Source organism: Chiloscyllium plagiosum, unplaced genomic scaffold (assembly GCF_037043375.1).
Source record: "Chiloscyllium plagiosum isolate Xiang-an unplaced genomic scaffold, Cpla_swu_hap1 HiC_scaffold_13, whole genome shotgun sequence".
NCBI lineage: Eukaryota > Metazoa > Chordata > Chondrichthyes > Orectolobiformes > Hemiscylliidae > Chiloscyllium > Chiloscyllium plagiosum.
In genome coordinates, this window is record NW_028270151.1 from 59,123,538 (window position 1) to 59,137,586 (window position 14,049).

Sequence of the window (14,049 nt, forward strand, 5' to 3'; positions counted from 1 at the left end):
GGCTCCATGAGTCTTTTTCCATTTATACTCAGTGATTTGTAAGTTGAAATTTTCCTCTTGGGAGTTTGAAGGTTGTTGTAGAGGGTCATGGTTAATTGTGTTCTCAAATGGTGTACCTGGAAAATTGAAGGGAGTCACTTGCCAGTCAAGAGGAAAAAGGTACTTTCGAGTCTTAAAAAGGAGAGGGCTGATATTGCCCTATTGCAGGAAACTCACCTTGATGAGAAGGAACATCTGAAACAACAGCAGGGTGGGTTTGGTCGGGGGTTTTTTTGTCCTTCAATATTAAGAGCAGGGGAGCTGCCATACTCAATTGTAAAAATCTCCCATTTAAGTTACTAGATCATATTAAAGATGAGTGTGGGTGATTCGTAATTCTTAAAACCTCAATATATGGTGAAGAGGATGGTATTTTGAATGTTTATTGTCCCTTAAATTCCTGAGAGTTGCATTCTCCAAATTGATTGCCCTTGCATCGCAGCATATTACTATAGGGGAGAATTTGACTGTCTTATGGATTCCATGGTAGATAAAATGCCCAAAGACCCCCCCAAAACTTGCTCTATAATCTAAGCAACTCATTGATTTATGTGTGGAATTGGGGTTGGTGGACGTCTGGAGGCGTCTCCACCCTGCGGGTGGGGAGTTTATGTTTTTTTCTAATCTGCACAAGTGTCATACTAGGATTGATCTTTTCCTAGCCGCTGTGATTTTTATTTGGATTCGATGATGTCCCGCACAATTGGAATTACAGAGGAACCTCGATTATCTAAATACCAATTATCCGAAAATCGGATTACCTGAAGGAGATCTTGAGGTCCTGAGAAACATTACATCAAAGACGTGTGTCCAACGCTGATCACGTTTACAGTGATTAGAAGTGCTGCCGAGAACAGTCCTGGACTGATGGGAGCACAGGCACCGTCTCTAAATGACTGACCTCCCACCCTCTCTCTCTTTCTTTCTCTTTTCCCACGCTCTCCCTGGAGTTCTACACGGGCTTGTTTCCTAAACCACCCTTCCCCAGATAATCTCTCCAACATTGTCCTATACAGGGCAAAGGTGGAAGCTGTCAAAATGTAGCAGTGAAAAGTTGTGTGTGCAGGCTATTTGGAGACTCACGCCCCCCCCCCCCCCCCCCCCCAAAGGCAGTAGCAGCAGCAGCAGTTGTTGAGGGGGCAGGAACTGACAGGGGTGGCGGGCAGAGCGTGGGGGAGGGGGCAGGCGGGGTGCACTGTTGGCAGTGGGCGGTGTTGGACAGGGTTGGGGGGGCAGATGGGGGCGGTGTTGGACGGCGTTGGGAATGTGGGTGGGGGACAGGGTTGGACGGAATTGGGGTGGGCAGAGGGCAGTGTTGGTTGGGGTTTGGCCCATTCTCTGATGCTGCCTTATCTCCTGAACAGAGAGCAGACTGTACAGAAAACTCCGAGCTCCAGAGGAAAGGCGTTGAATCGATTAACCTAATAATTAGTTATCCGAACGAAATAGTGCCTGCCCATCTCATTCAGATAATCAAGGTTCCTCTGTATTACCATTTCTGATCACGCAGCAGTATATTTAGTGGTCAAGATTAAGAGCAATTAAGGACAATGTAGCAGGTTCGAGGCACTGGCGAATAGATCCCTTTATTCTCAAGGACAGTAAGTTGATTGAGTATTTCTAATGAGTTTAAAGCACTCTTGGCCAATTTGGATATGGCTAGTCACCCATCTATTCTCTGGGAGACTGCTTTGGCCTATGCTCGGGGGATAACTCTGCCAGTCGGAAGCAACAGAAAGGAGAGCAGCAGCGTCTCCCCAAGGCACGACTGAAGGCAGCCAAGTTTCATCAGGTCACAGCTCTTCAGTCCACCTTGAATTCCATGCTCACACAGACAGCAAGGAAGGAACTTTTTTGCGAAACAAAGGTTTTTGAGCATGGGCAAATATCTGGCATATTTGGCCAGGAAAAAGAACACCTCCAATCTATTACCTCAATCAGGGAAGGGACTGGAATTTTTTCTTATGATTCTAAAAAGCTCAATGCTGCATTTCAGAGATTTTACTCTGAATTATATCAGTCGGAATGCTGTGAGGACAGATGGGCTAAGATGGAGTCCTTTTTTAAAACTTGAAATTTCCAGGCATAACCTCTGAATAGGTATCTCTTTTTAATGCTCCTTTAACAGTGCAAGAGGTACAGGAGGCAGTGAAGCAGCTTCAAAGTGGAAAGGCGCCCGGCCCTGATGATCTTCCTAGTGAATTCGACAAAATCTTTATAAATGTATTGTCATGGCTGATGCTGGATATGTACAATTACTTGTATAGTCATGATGCCTCCCATCATCCTTGAGAGAGGCAAATATCTCTCTCATCCTTAAGAAAGGGAAGACCCTGGAGGACTGTGCTTCTTATAGGTCCATCTCACTTCTAAATTCTGATTTTAAAATTTTGTCCAAGACGCTCACATTAGGTGTTGCCTTCCATTGTCAAAGAGGACCAAACGGGCTTTATAAAGGGCCGCAGAACCTCCAACAACGTTAGGAGGTTACTTAATATGGTCCAAGCGTATCAGCAGTGATCGGTTCAAGGATTAGTGATTTCTTTAGATGCAAAAAAGGCATTTGATCGGGTTGAGTGGATATATCTTTTTTACACCCTGGAATGGTTTGGTCCAGGTGAAGTCTTTATTAGGTTGGTAAGGGCCCTTTATGCTGATCCTCTGGCTGCTGTTCTCACCAATGGTGTAAGATCCAGTAATTTTAGTATCTATGGGGGCAGTCGGCAAGATTGTCCCCTCTCATTTCTACTTTTTACTTTGGTGACTGACGGAGGCTATCCATAGAGATCCTAACACATCCTGCCCCAGAAGTGAGATCACATTGTATATGGATGACGTTCTTATCTTATTGTCGAACCCAGTAGTTTCTGTATCCCTTTTGATACAATGTATTAATTTATTTGGGTCCTTTTCAGGGTATAAGGTTATTTTTTCAAAATCGGAGGCTATGCTGATAGGGGGTCTTGGGGGAATAACTGACGTTGAGGGTGAGTCATGGTTTTCCTTTAATTGGTCACGGGGAGGGTTCTTTATTTAGGTATTTTTGTTACTCCCATCTTTGATCAGTTAAGGTTAATTTTGTCCAATTGCTTGACAAGATTAAAAAAGATCTTCAAAGACGGGATGTCCTTCCAATATCCTGGTTAGGTCGAGTAGCCAAAATTAAAATGAATGTCTTTGCTCATTTGCTATACCCCATGCGAATGCTTCCTTTGATTTTTCCCAGGCAAACATTTCGGAAACTGAATGGCTGGGTTAGCTCTTTCATCTGGCACCACGGGCGGCCCCCTCATTAAGCTCACCAAATTGCAATTGCCCCAAGGGCTGGGGATGAGAGGACCTCCTGGATATTAAAAGAAATCACTTAAGCTCTCTTTTATCTTTTGGGAGTAACTGGGCTTTGAGGACTTGGCGTCAATATGATTGGATATTGAGGCCTCCCAGGCAAAGTGCCCTCTTGTTTAACCTATAGTTCTTAGGTAAAATTAGGACAGATACGGAACACTGTTGTCATCCAATAATTATTAATACTGTCAAAGCATAGAAGGCAATGTGGCAGAATGAGGTAGATAACTTCTTTTCTTACCCCTGGAGTTGGGATGCAGGGTTCCGGCCAGAGATAATGGACTTTGGGTTTAAACTCTGGGCAGCTAGGGGAGTTTCCTGTTTGGGTGACTTATTTGAGGGTGAAACAATGATGTCCTTTGAGACCTTTCTTTTTTTTAGAGTGGGATTTATTCAGAAAGGAACCATGCTTTTGACTCCTACAGATCCCATATAGAGGAGGATGCTTCATGCTTTTTTTTCATTTGTTGAGGGAGGGTAATTCCTTGGATGATACTCAGTAACTATGTGACATCTGGAGGGGGGGGGGGCAGAGTTAGGAGCTGAGATCTCCTCTGAGAAATGGGAGAATATTTGTGAAAATGTGAGAAATATTTTGATCTGAAATAGGACCCATGCCACGCAGTTGAAGATTCTTCATAGGGTACTGGAGTGCTGCAGCAAGAGTATTAGGGAGGGTCTTGGGGACCGAAGTTAAGATGGACCCAATCCCTCTTCTCCTAGGCCCGCCAAATTTATCTTCTTTAGATACTCATAGGAGAAAACTTTCTGCATGAGGAAAAACATTTTGCTGTGTTGGGTGTCTGAAACCTCCCCCACAAGCCTGTCAGGTTGGCGTAACTTAACCATGGAACGTACCCCCCCCCCCCCCCCCCCCCCCGGACTTGCTCACAAATATGGTACATCAAAAAACTGAAATTTTTATAAGACGTGGCAGCCCTTTTGGATTACCCAGATGCAGACTTGACTGCCATTTTAATTAGGGCAATTGTGTAGCCATGACGATCTAATTTTGTGAACTTGGCACCCCGAGAGGAAGAATTTTGAATAAATGTGAGTGTAATATTCAATGCTCTCAAAGGTCGGAAGCTATTGTTTTGTTGCACTGAGCAGTATTATTTATTTATTACTTCTACTGGACTGTTTATCTTGCAATAGTATCATTTTGCTTTGTTTGTATTGGTGTTGTTTTTTTAATAGAGTAGTGTTGTTGGTTTACTGTTGTTGTAGTTTTACAAAAAGAATTTTTTTCTCAATAAAATTATTTTTTAAAAGACACATAATTCTATAATTTGATAAATACTACTCACTTTTGGTTGAATGTATTAATTATTACTACCAGCAGAAAATTCAGGAAACATTTTGTGAAATTGATTTCTCTAGGTGATAAGCAAAAACAAATAGATTCAAGTCTCCATCTAACATTAGAAAAGCTAAGTGGAGGCCACATAGTATGACTTCAGACCAGAGTGACCTGTACTCATGAAAGTTCCGTTATCTTACATTAATCAATCACATGGCATCTGCTCTCTCTCAATCTTCTAGCACCCATTGAGCCAAATGTATAGCTTTCACCTTTTGAGCAACAATTTGTCTAGTACCACTATTATCTCATAACAATAAAACCACAGCTCCAATCAACAATACAGTAGGACGATGCAGGCAACTGTGCTGCACTTCAGAGTTAGAATTGATAAGGGAATAATATCCATGTGACTTATAAAAACTTAGTGTAAATAGAATAAAAATAGTTTTGAATAATTTCTAGTTATTGATGTTCACGCTATCCAAACGATGATTTGGCACTATCATTGGATCAGGAAACGGATCTCAATTAGTTCCCATTACGATTTGGTTAAAATGTATTATTTAAAACAAAACTACTCTGAGATCCAAGATACAACGTCGAGATTATTTACGGAGCACTGAATATCTCTTTCCTCATATGGCTCCTACAACTGATAGCACAAGTGGGGGGTGAGGATTCCTTGTATTCCTCACGTTGCATCGTTAAGATTTGCTCCAGACTCTCCCAGTGTGTGTGTAAGGTAAGTGTTTTTAGCCAGGTTAAACACAATCTGCATTAGTTCCAACGCCGAGCGCTTGCCTGTAAACGATCTCACAGGAATAAGCTATCCATAAAACTCCAAACAAAACTCAAAGAATTGCAGATGCCGGAAATTAGAAACGAGAGCAGTAACTGTTGGGAAAACTCAGCAGGTCTGGTCAACGGTTCGGGTCTGTTCTGAAAAAGGGTCACCGGACCGGCTTTCTCTGCACGGATACTGAGTACCAGACTTGCTGAATTTTTCCAATCATTTCTCTTTTTGATCCGTAAAACCCCCAGCTGCTTGGAGCGGTGTGACTTGTTTCAATGTCTACAATCGCTCGTGCGAGCAGCAGGGAGACAAGTTTCCGATTAAGGTAACGCCATTCGTGGCGAACTTCCACGTCAATCAAAACTACAAACTAAATATATTTCAAGATGAGCCGAAGAAAAACTACTAAACAACACTACCTAGTGGAATGATACAGTGTTGCAGAGCTGTGGCATAACTTTTAAACTATCAGATGCAACTTGTAAAGCTTGCTGAAAGCAACAACATTGCCTTTACGACATTGTTGCTCCTAGTGCAGAGTGTCCCTTAGCGCTCAGTTGGTTGCGATGCGGAATAATGCCAGCAGTTCAATTTCTGCAGTGGCTAAGCTTACTCTCCTCAACTAAGTGTAAAACTAAAACGAGCAAATGAAACTGAAAAGAATGGGAACATATTTTAAAGTATCCATGCAAGAAATCTTGAAATCTTCCCAAAATATTAGCCAAGATTGGAGGGTCAGAAAATTAACAGGAAAGCAAAGGAAAATAATACCGGCAAGAATATCGAATTATGGGTGGAGCTAGGTAAAAACAATGACTGCAGATGCTGGAAACCAGATTCTGGATTAGTGGTGCTAGAAGAGCACAGCAGTTCAGGCAGCATCCGAGGAGCAGTAAAATCGACGTTTCGGGCAAAAGCCCTTCATCAGGAATAAAGGCAGAGAGCCTGAAGAGTGGAGAGATAAGCTAGAGGAGGGTGGGGGTGGGGAGAAAGTAGCATAGAGTACAATATGTGAGTGGGGGAGGGATGAAGGTGATAGGTCAGGGAGGAGAGGGTGGAGTGGATGGGTGGAAAAGAAGATAGGCAGGTCGGACAAATCATGGGGACAGTGCTGAGCTGGAAGTTTGGAACTCGGGTGAGGTTGGGGAAGGGGAAATGAGGAAACTGTTGAAGTCCACATTGATGCCCTGGGGTTGAAGTGTTCCAAGGCGGAAGATGAGGCGTTCTTCCTCCAGCCGTCTGGTGGTGAGGGAGTGGCGGTGAAGGAGGCCCAGGACCTCCAAGTCCTTCATCCCATCCCCCACTCACCTATTATACTCTATGCTACTTTCTCCCCACCCCCACCCTCCTCCAGCTTATCTCTCCACCCTTCAGGCTCTCTGCCTTTATTCCTGATGAAGGGCTTTTGCCCGAAACATCGATTTTACTGCTCCTCGGATGCTGCCTGAACTGCTGTGCTCTTCCAGCACCACTAATCCCGAATTATGGGTGGAGCTGCCAGGCAGTGACGTCCTGTTTGTTGGCCCGTGAAGCCAAGGAGATGCTGCTTAAGGCATTGGCCTCTGAGCCACTACAAAGTCCCATCTTCATAAGTCAGATATCTACAATATAGATACAGGACGTTTTCAGGCTGATCATTAATATCTCTTCATGAGCCTCATCTGCTCTAATGTTACCTTTTTAGCAGCAAGTATCCTTTAGCAGATACCTCTCTGTGGATCCAGAGCCAGGACAGATCATTTTGAAATATTCATTAACAAATTTAGAATAAGGTGGTTCCACCTTAACAGATACAACCAATCAAGACTGTTGACTCCCGATCACCAGGGTGAGCTTTTAAACACCACCATTGATAGCATGATATACTGAGATTAGGGTGGTTCTAATGGAATGGCTAAAATGACAACTAGGCATTCACATATCTCACTGACAATACTGAAGTGTCACAAGTCTTTATCAACACTTCTCTTATTATTTATCCTTTTGGAGAAAATACTCTACTGCGTCTAACACTTAAATAATGTTGATCAACTTAATGGTCACATCTTTTAGGGGCAAAGTCCTAAAATCAATCACTACATTATAAGCATATTTAACTTACCATTACATCATCTAATTATGCAGTTGGCAAGACCTTTCAAAATACTTTTTAAAAATCCTGAGGCAACCTGAGTCTTTCCTAAAGGTTGACGAGCTGATGACCTGATATGTTACACATAGTCTTCAGGAATCCATTTCCTCACTAATGATATTGAAGTAAGAAAAATTTAAAATTGAGGCTTGCAATTAAAATAGATGGGAAGGTAAGTTGTAATGAGAAATAAGAACCTTACAAATGAATAATAGATAGCTTGGTACAGTAAGCCAAAATGTGGCAGATGGAGTTTAACATAGATGAGTACGAGGTCATGTATTTGGGTCGAAATGGCAACATATTTTCTTAAAGGGGAGAGACTTCAGGGTGCTCTGATGCAGACAGATCTAGGTGTACTCATTCTTGGGTCACAGAAGCTAGCATGCAGGTACAGCAGATAATAAAGAAAGTGAATGGAATGTTGGCTTTTATAGCTAAAGAAATAGAATATAAAGGTGAGGAAGTATTGTTGCAACTATACAAGGTATTAGTGAGACTGCACTTGGAGTATCGTGCACAGGTTCAGTCCCCTTATTTGAGGAAAGATGTAGTGGCATTGGAGACAGTTTAGAGGAGGTTCACGAGATTGATCCCAGAGATGAGGGGTTTGTAATATGGAAAGAGATTGAACAGTTTAAGCCTGTACTCTGAATTTAGAAGAATGAGAGAAGATCCAATTGAGGTATTCAAGATAATAAAAGGTATGTATAAAATAGACATGGAGCGGATGCTTTCTCTTGTGGGGCATTTGAGGATAAGAGGTAAGAGGTCTTAAGGTAAGGGGTAGCAAATTTAAAACAGAGTTCAGGAGAAACTACTTCTCCCAAAGGGTTGTAAATCTCTGGAATTCACTACTCCAAAGTATGGTGGATGCTGAGTTAATTTAAGGAAGAGTTAGACAGATTTTAATTGGTAACGGATATAGAGTGGGATTTGTAATTTGAAGGGATATGGAGAGAAGGCAGGAAAATGGGGATGAGGAAAATATCAGCCATGATGGAATGGTGGAGTAGACTCGATGAACCAAATAGTCTAATTCTGCTCCTGTACCTTATGACCTTAAAAGGCTGAACCTGACATCACTTTAAGTGTGTTTTGTGCTGCTACTCATCACATTTCTGCACAGGTCAAATGGCTGTTTGGGGCAATTAGTTGAGATGTTTGCATTTACAGGCACTCTGCTTTCAGTTTTGACCACCCAATGCAAGTTTGTCTTGCAAAACACAGCACCAAAAGTGATTACTTCTCTCATCTGTCAGTTATTGCTAATGTGTGACCACTAACTGGTGAACAAAACATTTCTTATATATTTTGACTTGCATAACGACCCTGCAAGCTTCTCTTCTTCTCCCAAACATGTGAAAAATGAACTTCCAACTGAAATATTGAACCCGTTCTTAAAATGGCTAAAATTAACTTACTTTTATGACACTGTAGTGCTGTATATGATGGGATATTTAGTGTGGCATAATAACCATAGAAATCAATTTAAACAATCATTGCTTATACCAAGTGTCAGCTTGTTTCAATGTTACTGTGCTCACCCCTCAACAAGGGGTTTATGGATTCAAGACCCACTAATAATTTCAGCAAAATATTTCAGATAGGCACTGAACTGAAAGGCAGCAGTTTTGTCATATATGTTGTTTTTGGGTCGATAACTAAAACCTGAAATTATTTATGCAAATAAACATAAAAGAGTTCAATACATTTTTGTTTTGAAATACAGCAATTATTGCAAATGCCAATGTATCAATCATTACACTTTAAAAGTAACTTATTGATTGTGAATTACTTTAGAATATTGTCAGGGAATGAAAGGTGCTTTATAAATGCAAGTTATTTCTTATCAGGCATCTTACAAGCCAGAACTGCATCAACACTCCCCAGTCAATAGTCAAATGAATTGTCCTCCTATTTGAGAAGAAGACTTCCATTGACCCTCATTCAGCTGACCAGAAAATAAAAAGGATGCAAAACTGAAGTTATTCGGGTTAAACAGAACTTTCAACGATGTTCTTCATTCAGCTTGTACCAGACTGCTTTGGTTTAACCTTTGATGGAAAGTAAAGCTAGTGTATTGTCAAGCCTAGCATATAAGTGTTTAGACGATTTGCTTGACCCTCTGGAAGCTGTTGACTTATTTTATCTCAATTAAGTGCCTGGGCCTTCTTCACCATTTAAATTTCTAACTGCCTGGATATGTGCCATCACAAATTATGAAGTTGATAGATGCTGAGGACAAAGTGCGAGAGATTAGTGTCACCTCAGCATCCTAAATCATTGGAGAGGGATAAATTCAGACTTGTAACTACAAAGTTGACAGAACTAAATATTAACAACCCATATCCTATGCAACTGTTGTTTTAATTTTACTTAATCATGTTGTCTTGATTTCAACAGTAAATGAAATATGATCATATTCTTAATGCTGAGTTGCAACATTCTTACCTGGCCAGTCTTAAATCATGTTTTTTCTCTGCCAGGACCTTTATACATACAGCAGCAATCATGGAAATCCCAGTCAATGAATCTTCATAGGAGCTGATACCCTTTGAGGGTATATAGTCATAAGACTCATGTTTACCAAGAACCAATAGGGAAAAAAAAAACTTTGTACTTTAGTCGGTCAAATTATTTGGAACTTTCATTTCACAAGGTAGCAGTAGCAGGCGTAGCTGTGGAGATTCTGCATGGGCAAGTGTACCCACTTTCAAGCTCTGGTCAACATTGTACCCCATAGGATATGTCCAAGTTCATGTGCTCTTTACTATTAAAATTTTCGTCATGATTTCTGTGAGAAAGTGATTAATCTATGGAATAGTCTCCTGAACAAGATCATAGAAGCGGATCGTATTAATTAATTTGAATACAAATGAGAGAGATCTCTTTTAGAAAACTGGGTTACAGTTAGGATGTTAATTACATGGACCTTGGTTTTGCAATTACTATGTTCCAAAAATACATGGAATCTATTAACACAACATGGATAAATCTTAATGAGAGGCATCAGTGAGTGGAAAGTACCTTCTGCTTTTATATTAAAACCTGCCCACAGAATGGAACTCTGCACGTTGGATTCGTAAAATCTACTTGCTTGATAATACACTGAACATGTCTGTATTGTTGGACTACCAATATAACCATACCCATTAACCATCATATTGATAACAGTTTAACGGCACTACAAAAAGTGAGGATTTCTGAGATTTCCTTTTTGCATTGGAAATTACCAATTAAAGAAAGACAGAACAAGAAAAATAACCTTTTGATACACCAATGAATGGCTTTGTGATTAAGACCATAATTTAGTAACCCAGTAATTTCTTTAAAATGTATTTATCAAAGCATTGCCAGATACTGAAAGTAACTTTTATAGGATGAGATTCTCACACTAGGTTAGAGAGTCATAGAGTCATAGAGATGTACAGCGTGAAAACTGACCCTTCGGTCCAACCAGTCCATGCCGACTAGATATCCCAACACAATCTAGTCCCACCTGCCAGCACCCGGCTGACAGCTGGATATTACACCTAGTTGTCAACTTCTTTTCCATTTAGATATTAAAATTAATTACAAAAAAAACTGTAAGTGACATGAATCAAACAAGCTGAATTTTAGGTCCAGTTCTTCAATCCATGCTCATAAATCTGGTTACTAATGGATTATGGAGACTGTGCATAAAACATAATAACACATTTGCAAATTGTGATAGAAAAGTATTAATTCTCAGGTAGAGCATAATAAAACATAGATTCCTCCATACAACAATATAGAATTCCCACCTCAGAAAAGTATATTGATGTTACAACATTATTTTGCCATTTATTCCATAGCCCCATTCCAAATTTACATGCACATCAATATGATCAAGTGTCTTGTATGATGACAGAAGAGTTGCACAGAATTCCAAGAGCTTTAAGGCCAGATGGACAGACACCAGGCAATAATCTATAATTCATTTGATGATATTAACTTCCTGTGACTCAAAAGATACAGGGACCTCCGTTGTGGCAAATGATCTGGGATGCTAAATGACCTGCAGGAGAGACCAGCCAAGTAACTCATTAGAAAAGGTACAAAATAAAAATTTGATCTGTTACTCTTTAGCTTTATTAATTGCCTTTTAAATGTAAAATTACTTTGTAAAATAGCATGATCTAAGAGGGGTTTAGAAATGGAAAACTGAATTTTATGCTCCAAAAACAGGATTAATGTAGACTCATAGAAGCTTAATATCCATAATGACAACGTCCGACTGTGGACACAACATTATCGCTTCAGTCAGCATAATACAATGGACAGTTACTCAGCTGCCATTTTCAATTGAGTCATTAATGATTATTTAAGATTATCATGGTATAATTGACTAGAATCACAATTCCCCAATGCTATAGTACATTGCCTGCCAGATAATACAGCACCAGATAGGAATCTCATTTTTTTTGGTAGTAGAGAGAGCGATTATAAAGATGGGTGTATGTCTGACTTCAGCGGGAGAGGCAGCTGATAGACTTTTGACAGGCAAATCTTTGAAGTGAACAAATCCCTGGATATTACTGGGGTATTGAACACTGCTTTATCCTTTAATCTAACACCACTGCAGCACTACTGCTGTGTTCAGTGTAGATAGTTTATTTCTGTTTGAAGATATATTCTCCAGGGAGGATGTGTGGAGGAAGGTAAGAAAGAGAAAAAGGTGAGAAAAAAACCAAATGATCAAGGGCAGAAGACTCAGGAAGTGAATGAAAGAGGCCACTCTGCTGAGGATGAGCTGGTGCAGGCAAGAGGCACAAGCGGAGACCATACCCTGTCAATCATGTTTATGTGGTTCACATAAATTGCCTGCAAGTGATTAAAAGACTTTACCTATGGAGGCATTGCTTTTTGTGAGCTACTGTTACTTTTTGTGTGATTTATGCTAGGCCCAGAGATCAAGTCTGACTGTGTGGGATGGTGGGTAGAAAGGGAATTGGTGGAGCGTCTCTAGTAGTGGTGGTGTGGCATTCATAGCTAAAGTAGGTCTAAGCATTTCCACATCGGAAGTGTTTCAGGGAGCATGTGGAGATCTTGGTGCTATTACTGTAGCATTGCACAACATCCAGGTGTTGACAGATGCTTTATTTCACCATGCCAAACAATTCATTTCTGTTCTGCTGATCACAACTGTCCAGTGGAAAGGCTTTTTACAGACGTGGCATGTTTTCCAAGTGTGTTAGACATCATTGATTCCACCCATGGCATCATCAAAATGTCAGCAGAGGAGTTGGGGTTTTTATTAACAGGAAAAGCAACCATTCCATTTACATGCAGATGTCTACAGTTACCAATAACATTTGATGTAGGTGAATACAAAAACAGCAGGGAGCATTGCCAGGTGCCAGGAGGTCTAAATGGCTCTAATATATTGGAATAATAACTGCTGGGTGACAAAGAATACCCACTGATGATGTGATTCATAAATCCTGTTCATGGTTCCAGGACTGAATCCAAGCACTGAAGTAATGAGAGAAATGTCAGAACTAGGTCCATCAATGATCAGATCATTAGTCTGCTCAAAGTGAGGTTTGGGTGCCTCAACCAGTCTGGTAGACCTCTCCAATAGGTGTGTTTAAGAGCTTCTATCATGGTGTTTCTTGTGCAAACCACTACCCTGCAATGCAGAATGTTGATGCTTTAATTAGCATAGAGCCACAGGAGATCATCCATTGAGGAGGATATAAAGCAAGATGAGGGGAAATTGCTTGAAATATCTTGTCATCTTTGCAATGTTTCTTTCTTCTGTCCCCTGCACCATAAGAAAACCAGCTCATCATTTCTGAGAATTACAAATATGCAAAATATGGGACTCATTTCATTGTATCAATGCATTCCCATGCACAATATACATAAAAGTTTATTGAAACTTTCAAATAATATAAATTATAAACATACTCATGTGTATCAAAACATCACTACTGTCATTTTTCAAAAAATTTCTTTTGAGTGTTGCAGTGTGGTAACCCCTTACTGCAGTGTAGACAGGCTGCTGACCCTTATGCCTCCTTGTCTGCATTGACTAAGGCACCTTGTACTCTGAAGAAGAGATAACTGAATTAGAAAGGGAAAATAGAAAAAGAGCAAGGAAAAGGGAAATATATCTTAAAAGGTTTGAACTCCAAACATATAGAAAATTCATACAATGTGGCTTGGCTAAAGGAAAGTTTACAGTGAAAGAAGAAAGAAGAGAAAGATTCCAATTCTAAATGATATCTAAATTTATAGAAGATAGAGGTGAAAGATATTTATCCTAATTTTTTAAAGTGGCCGGGAGGATTAAGTGGCCAAACAATGTTCACACCTTCATGTTACAGGACTTTTGATAGAAATGGCTGTGAATGTGACAACCAGTTTGTCAAAAGAACAATCTGTAGACGATGAATCTATTTTTTA

General features: G+C 40.3%; 1 long non-coding RNA gene across 1 annotated transcript in view; it reads left to right on the forward strand.

Annotated features, from left to right (window-relative positions):
- The first annotated feature begins 5,294 nt into the window (after nt 1–5,294).
- The window catches only part of LOC122555870 (uncharacterized), a 36,581-nt gene continuing 27,826 nt past the window's right edge, over nt 5,295–14,049 (forward strand). The window contains exon 1 of the long non-coding RNA XR_006313380.2: nt 5,295–5,432. This is a non-coding gene — a long non-coding RNA (uncharacterized LOC122555870). The remainder of the gene's footprint in view (nt 5,433–14,049) is intronic.